Source organism: Arvicola amphibius, chromosome 12, assembly GCF_903992535.2.
Source record: "Arvicola amphibius chromosome 12, mArvAmp1.2, whole genome shotgun sequence".
In the NCBI taxonomy this organism is placed as follows: Eukaryota; Metazoa; Chordata; class Mammalia; order Rodentia; family Cricetidae; genus Arvicola; species Arvicola amphibius.
Genome location: NC_052058.2, coordinates 47,808,713 through 47,817,450, shown reverse-complemented (window position 1 = coordinate 47,817,450; position 8,738 = coordinate 47,808,713).

Below are 8,738 nucleotides of genomic sequence, written 5' to 3'. Positions count from 1 at the left end.
GGGAAATATCCTCCCTGGGACAGGCATCTCCTTCTAAATAATATTTAAAATGTATTCTTTGAAAGAGTTTTGAGACTGTGCCGACTGGCCTTGTCACATAGGCTTGGGGATGCCAGAGGGTAGCTGCTGTGCGAGTGTTTCCTTAAAGTGGGGGAGTGCATCCTGGCTTCATAGTCCTTAAAACTGAACAGGAGTTTGCCTTACAATGAGGAAAACATAGAGGAACTGATTTAACTAATAGGGTAGAAAAAAATGAGACAGAGCTGGTCTCACTGGATAAGGATGCAGAAAGAAACCCATTTCCTGGATTTGGGAGTTGAGGGCTGGCCCTCATTTCTTCAGGATCATTTTATCACTCTGACATTTAGTCATTTCCTTGTCCTGTTGTAAACAGCACAGAAATTTATTCCCAATATCACAAGACCAGGAGCTGTTTGATGGAGGGCCTGAAGGGTTCAAGCATTTAATTGTCTTGCAACTTTTAAGCCTATCATCCTGCTGCTTGCTTTTTGTTTTTTTTTTTTTTAAAGCATGCTTTAATCCAAGGTTAACTATTAATATTTAATCAAAAATACTAAAGAGGAATTTATGATGTTCAAAGCTGGGTTCCAAGACTTGTCTGAGGAGACAGTAAGGGGCATAGTCCGTCTGTCTCGTTCACAATAACGCAGCCACACTTGGATTTGAAATGCAGCCATAAATTCCTCATAAACTGGGCTTTCCTTTGGATCACAAGTATTAAGAATCCGTTTGTTACCTTTGTTTTTTTTCTCTTAAACATTTCTCCAACCCGGAGCTGGGCTCCTGAAATGTGACTGTCTTCAATCCCATTTTTCCTGCTCTGAGTGTGGCTTACTCTTCGTGATCATGTTCAGCACCTAGCAGGCAAAGCCAGCTTCTCTCTGGGCAGAGAGAAGCATGCCAACATCATCTTGTTTCCAATTGATTGGCCGTGCTACCACCGATTCTCAGGAGCTAAGACACTTGCTTTGTGGCCCTTCTGCCGCATTGTGCCTTTGCATCCTGTTTCCTTGGTACTGCGTGGGTAGTAGTCATTGTTTTATTCCTCTGCTAGCTGATGGCTGGGATTAGCTTGTTGCTTGGTGTTTTCCTCTGAGCTTCAATGGACTATGGTTAGGAGAGAGAACTCTGCTGGCAGACGGCGCCCCAGCCACCCTTTCTCTCGTGTTTTGCTAAGTTACAACAAAAGCAGATTCATAACTATGGGTGAAATGCATGATTTCGTTAAAAGGAAAACAAATGATAATTTTAGTATTTAGACGAAGAAGCAAAACAACCTTGAATAAAAGATGAATATTTATTTTAAAAAATTGTTTAACAAGTATTGCAAAATGTGCATAATTTGATTTAATTTCAGATTTGCTAATCATGTGTCTGGTGGAAGCTGGCCACAAAGAACACACTTGCTTTGGAGCTTAACATTTGAAGTAAATTAACTTATTAAACTTTCTGCTTAAGCAATGATGACACAACTCTGGTTGTTCGGTTGACTTTCTAAAATTCTTGTGGAATCACAAACCTTTGACAGCACGGTTGTTCATGCCTGCCTGGGAAATTCAGGCCACATTTGTGGTGACTTACATAGTGTTCTGCCTTCTACTCTAATCCTCAAAGGGAGAGAGAGAGAGAGAGAGGAGAGGAGAGGAGAGGAGAGAGAGAGAGAGAGAGACAGAGAGAGAGAGAGAGAGAGAGAGAGAGAGAGAGAGAGAGGAGAGAGAATGGCTCTGTGGGTAAAATGCTTGCTATGCAAGCATGAGAATCTGACCTTGAATCACCAGAACTCACAGAAAGCCAGCCATGAGAGCTCACACCTCCATCCCAACGCTCCTACGTCCACCCCAATGCTCCTACCTCCACCCCAATGCTCCTACCTCTATCCCAATATTCCCGTCTCAATCCCACGGCTCACACATCTATTCCAGTGCTCCTACAGCAAGATAGGATGCAGAGACAGGAGAATCCCTGTCACACGCAGTGGTGGACAAACAACAAAGAGCCCTGTCTCAAACAAGGTAGAAGGTAAGAAGTCACATCCGAGATGGTCCTCTGACTTCCACACTCTTGCTGTGGGCCACACACACGTGCCTTCCCTCACCAACATGAACACATACCATACATACATACATATCACATACCAGATAAAATCACAATACATTTGTGCTTTCATGGTCATGATCATACTTGGGTCTGATGTTCACTCGTTCAATTCCGCCAACATCTATTGATTGCCTACTGTATCCTATGCACCTGCCCAGCACACACAGTCCCTGACCTCAAGTAGTTGGCAGTCTAGCGGAGACAGACACACAAACAGACAACTGCAATCCTGCAGTTAGACTGTGATTGGCTCTGGGGTATTTCACAAATTTCTCAGCCACACATTTTCAAACAGTTTCTTGGGTCACTCCCACAGATGGCTCATTTCCTCCACTTTGTTTTGATCCATCATAATCTTATCCTAAATTTTCATTTTGCCTTACTTGGCTCCTGTCTCTTCTTTGACCAGAAAAAATTCTCCTCAAACGCAGTACACCCATTAGCCAAGTTATATGGACAGTCTATATAGGCAGACATACAGACACGTCTATAAAGACAAGTGGAGAATGTGTTTTACAAACTAGATTTAGGATGATTAACATTTATATAAATCCGTGTCATATGTGTCAAATATATATCTAATATACTTGTTTATAATGTAGACATATCTGGGAGAATATTTGACCATCTGTTAGCAATGGCTACTTTAGGGAAAGAGGCTGGTGGGGATAAGATTGATTTTTTTTTGCTTCGTATAATTCTGTTCTATTTGATCTCTTTCTCTCTCTCTCTCTCTCCCTCTCTACTCCCTTCTCTCTGTGTGCACACGCATGTGTAGGCTAGAGGACAGCTTCAAGTGCCAGTGAATCCACCTAATTTTTTTTATTTTTGTTATATCATTTTTGTTATTGTAACTTGGGGGGGTCTCGAGTGTGTATATGTACAGTATGTATGTTCACATGCGTGGGTTTACATGTATGTGTGTGTGAGTGTATTTAGAACCACAACTGATGTTGGGAGTCTTCCTGAACCACTCTCCATATTATTCGTTGAGGCAAGGTCTTCAGTTGAATTTGGAATTTATCAGTACCACTAGTCTGTCGAACCAGCTTGCTCTTCAGGTCCCCTGTCCATCTTGAGAACACTGAACTCCCCACCTGACATTTAAATTGATCATGGGATGAGACTTCTAGTGTGCATTCTTGTGTGCCAAGTGCTGTAAGCACAATCTTCCCCAGTCTCTGTCTTTTTCTCTGATGTAGGGTCTCACTGTCTTTCAACTCATGATGTAGGCTAAGTTGGCTGGTGTGCTTGGTGGTTTTGTGTGTCAACATGACCCAAACTAGAGTCATCAGAAGAGGAAGGAGCCTCAGCTGAGGAAATGCCTCCATGAGATCCAGCTGTAAGGCATTTTCTCATGTAGTGATCAATGGGGGAGGTCCCAGTCCACGGTGGGTGATGCCATCCCTAGGCTGCTGGTCCTGGGTTCTATAAGAAAACTGGGCTGAGCAAACCCCAAGAAGCAAGCCAGTAAGTAGCGCCCCTCTATGGCCTCTGCATCAGCTCCTGACTCTAGGATCCTGCCCAATTTGAGTTCCTGTCCTGACTTTCTTCAGTGATGAAAAGCAATGTTGAAGCGTAAGCCAAATAAACTCTTTCCTCCCCCAACTTACTCTCTGGTCATGGTGTTTCATGGCAGCAATAGAAATCCTAACTAAGACGGCTCCAAGTGAACTTCGGGAGTTGATCTAGCTCCAGCTCTCGCCTGACTTCCCCCCACCCCATGTGGATGCTAGGAATGGACTTCAGATCCTTGTAAATACAAGGCAAGAACTTTACAGATCAGTTTATCTCCCCAGACCTCTACTTCATAAATGTCAATGTGAAAATAAAATAAAAACAAAACACTAGTTATCTGTTGGCTGTGCAGACCAACAAATCCAAACTATAAGGTGCTAAACATCTTCCTCTCATACTTTAGTCATGTTGTCCAGACACAATCTCTCCCAAGATTCTGGGTAAATCTTTCCATGATGCAGGAGTCCCTAAAACAAGGAGCGTATTTTTAAAATGATACATTTTGGGGAATTTCATACGTGAACATAATGTGTTTAGACCATCTCCGTCTTCCAGTCTCCCCCTCTAACTCTCCCCTGGAACATATTGCCAACCTATATTCAATGTTTTTTTTCTTATCCTGTTCTTTGTCCCCTCCTCGTCTCCTCCTCCCTCTTCTTCCTCTTTATTGTCTTCCTTTATAACCCATGGAGTTCACTTAATGCCTTATATATGTACATGGATGTAGGGCCATCTACTGGAGCATGGGAGACCTACCATGGACCAAACCACTGAAGAAAATGGACTCCCCCCCCCCCTCCTTAAGCAGTTATAGACTGCCATGAGCTTCTCAATCAAGGGCGGGGCTTTCCCAGTTCACACTGAAGTGTTGACTGGCCTGATCTTGTGTAAGTCTTAAACTTGCAACCTTAGGTATTCTAAGTTCATGAGGGCAATAGCCCTGCCACGTTCAGAAGACAACACTTCACAGCAGTCAACCTCTGGCGTTTGCAATCCTTTTGTTCCTGCTTTTGTCCCTTGAGCCTTGTGGAGGAGGCGATGCAATATGATGTCCCAGTTAGGGCTGAGAGCCTATTTCTTAATGCTTTAAGTAAACAGGTATTTGCTTAAATATGTGCTCTGGGAAGCCAGGGGACTTCTGATCTCTGTAGAAGCCCAGTCTAGTGGCTTATTACACTACCTCCCTCTACTGTGCCGTGTCCTATTGGGTTCTCTCGAAGGGCTCTTCAAGTTAAGCTATTGTGTGAGCCTCACTTTCCTTCTCCATCCTCTGAGATTTGTACCATTTACTCAAGAGAGGCTTTCAAAGACTCATACCACCCAAGGATTCTAAGAGCAACCAAGACCTCTCCATCTGTATCCTTTCCTCCTTTGTTCAACAGTCTCTACTTAGGAGGGCACTGGGGCTAGAGTGGGGAGTCTGGTGCAAGCACATCTCCCTGAAGTGGAGAAGGATGGTAAGAAATACGTGTGTGTGTGTGTGTGTGTGTGTGTGTGTGTGTGTGTGTGTGTGAGTGTAAAGAATCTAGTCAGGAGCAGCTGTGACGCGCCAGGAGAGAGCAGCCGAGGGTGAGGATCCACAATGTAGGTGACTTTGCAGACTTCCTTGGGAAAGTCCAGCTTAGCTGAGAGTTGAGAGATGGGAAGAAACAGCACTGGGTGGGAGCCCAGGTGGGAAGAAGCAGGTGCAGCGTGGAAGCGAGAGGCAACAAGTGCGGAACATCCCAGAAGCAGCCTGGCTAACACGAGCCGCTGGAGAGGTGGGGTAAGAGTCAGCGGACACAGCCTTGCATGCTGCATTAAGGAGTCTGAGATTCATTCCAAGTAAAAGGTTGGGAGAATCTGGGTGCCTTTAATTAGGGGAGGGCCCAGATGACTCTTGCCTTTTCAAAAGATTCCCCAGCTGAGGTTAGAGGAAATGGGGTAGCAGGCCGAGGTGATTTTGGCAATGAGCATTACCAGTGCGTGCTCACGATGCATGGATGGGTTGTTCAGTGAAGGGCTGCTTTTCCGTTACCCCCTTGACATCTCCTTTATCTCCACAGCCTTCAAGTACTTCTAGAATTTTCATCTTCCCCCCAAAAAGGGAAGGATCAAACTTACACTGCCCGAAAGAGGCTATCCAAATCACCAATGCATGTACTCACAGGAAATCAATTCCATTTTTGTAACCTCGGAACTGCCATCATAAACCACTAGCTCACGTAACAGAATGTCAAAGCTTTAAAGAGCGGTAATACTTAGCTTTGCCAAGGAGAAGGATAGGAATGTTGACACACAGTTGGTGAGGTTGAAATGTCACAAAAAGTTGGCAGTATCTTCCAAAAATAAGCATATCTTTGCCCTGTGGCCCAACAACTGCACCAGAGAACATGCAAAAGTTAGTCACAGCAGCAGTCTGTATAACCACCCGAAATGGAAAATGACATCGTGACCTGGATACATCCGTTGTGGCATATTCATAGATCAGTATGGCGCATAGACGCCATGAAATGAACCACAGCTGTCTCAGCAACAGAATGACTACATGTGTCCTGTGAGCGTGATTATGTAGACAGTTAGAATAAAAAAGTCTAAGCAAAGAAAACCAGCCCACAAATCACAATCTCAGAGAACCTAGACAACAATGAGGACTCTAAGAGAGACTTACATGGATCTAATCTATATGGGAAGTAGAAAAAGACAAGATCTCCTGAGTAAATTGGGAGCATGGGGACCTTGGGAGAGGGTTGAAGGGGAGGGGAGAGGCAGGGAAGGGAGCAGAGAAAAATGTAGAGCTCAACAAAAATCAATAATAAAAAAAAAAAGAATAGGAAAGTCTCTCTACACATTGGGAATGAGGTTGGTGGTTGCCCTTGGCAAGTGAGAAGTAGAGGTTGACAAGGCTCATGGGCCAAGGGCTTGTCAGGGATGGGTAGGGGCTTTCTATTCCTGACTTTGTGTGTGTGTGTGTGTGTGCTGTGAATGAGTTCACCCTGGGGTAAAATACAGAGCTGCCTTTTAGGATTTCTTCTCTTCTGTATGTTTGTTCCAAGGAAAAAGAGAAAGCTCAAGGTCCCAGAATTCTGGCCTTTGGTTTGTACTCCTTGCAGGGGTGACTTGAGGGTTGAACTTGGCTAAAGCTTTCTCTCTGATCTTTCTCGGGTGTCATTTCCTGTCCCCCCTCCACTTTCTTCACATTGCTACGCTGGGGGACACTCTTTAACAGAGTTCTCATGGTAGGTGGTGAGGGGTTCTATTTGGAGGGAATCTTCTCTTTTGACCTTGGCTGCAGAGGTGTAGTCTTTTTTAGCCTGGCTGTCTTCATGCCCTTTGGTTATACAACCTGCTCACACAGTCCCTGCCCCAGGGATCCTGAACATCACCCATGCAACCCAAGTTTTAAACGCTAGGATGCTTCCTCTTTACTTGGCACATTTGAGAATTGTCTGTAATTCTTGCATGAAATATATGCTGTAGTTTTGCAACAGTGAGTATAACAGAAACATTGTCTGAAATCATAGGCCTTTCTATTCTGATTGACCGGTGTATCTTTGGGTCAATTAGCTAATCCTTTGTGCTTTTGTGGGGGTAGGTAGATGGGGGAATATTGAGACAGGGTCTCATTCTGCCTAGGCTTGCCTTAAGCTCGGTGTGTGGTTTAGGCTGGCTTTGAACTCCTTCCTAATTCTAAATCCCAATCGCTGGGATTAGACATGTGACCTACCACATCTAGCTCCCATACCTTTAGATCTTAACTTTTTCATCTGTAGTGAGGATCATGGCAGGGCTCTCCCCATCCTTGCTCAGAGCCTTAAGTAAGGCAACTGATGGACGGTTCGGAGCTTGGAAGAGTTGGTCAATAGAGTTCTTGCACACCCACCAAGAGCAGGAAGGACTTGCTCCTGCAGACCTGAAGAGGTAAACAGTGAGCGTGCCCTTGGGAGAGCTGCTTCGCTGAGAACAACTGGCAATCATTCTGCCCTGCCCTCTCAGCAAAGCATTCCCACTACGTCTTAGCCCCATAAAGAGGTCAGCCTAGTTTGTGACAGACACAAACGAAGCAAACAAAGGGACACATTTAATTTCTTTCAAACCCAGGTGATTATATAGTTGTCAGGAGCCGGGGAGCGAGAAGAGTACTCCATGTCTTAGAGAATCTTGAAAAAAAAATGCTTTAACAAATATATAAGAATCATATATAATTGGCACACATTTTGTTTGAAAGCAAACACTGCTGTTAAAGTGGTGCTTAAAAACAGTTTGTTGGCCTTCCCTCCGTACAGGAGAAACATTCCTCTCGTTTACACCACTCGCTCGCTCAGCAAACCCTTATTTATCCTATGATGCAAGCATAATCTGCCCAACATCAGATCCCGAGTTAGTGGAGTGTGAATTAGTGGATTCTGGGCAGCCTCTCAGCAGCCCACACCAACAGTGTCAAGAACGCTCGAGAGAGTCACCCCTGCCCTGCCTTTCCCGCCTCTCCCTGCTTCTTCTGCTTCAGTGGGGCTTTCAAAGGAGACGGAAGAAGGTGGGCTCCAACACACGTTCTTAGGACATTTGAATAATTATTTATTGAGAAGCCACAGTCTCCCACACTTTTACAACTGTAGGCTTTTTATATAAGGCAAAAAGCAAGATGGATCCACTATTTTCCACAGAAAGAAACAGGTCTACAGCGGACGCCAGGGTCGCTCAGTTACAGGTCAAAGTGCAATGTACATGACAGATATAAAAAACAGTGAGGATCAAAATAATTGAAATTATGGTTACAGTCTACTGGAGGAAATATCCATGTCTTATTATAAATACATTTATAGTCTAGGGTTGTCATTTCAATAGGCTTTGTTTTGTTTTGTGTTTTTTTTTTACATATACAGTTATTGAAACAGAAAAGCAAAATGTAACATTTACTCGGATAAACTTTGACAGAAGACAGTTGGTCTGAACTTTGCTTGATGCTAAGTCCCGATCAGATAGCCCCCTTGCCATGACAGTTAAAATAATTAATCCATTGATATGTAGCTTTTTTTTTTTTTAGTGGGGGAAACTACATGGATAAATGCAGAGCTGGGTTAACCAGGACACAAGGGGTCCATTGCTTTCAGTTTTAGGGGATG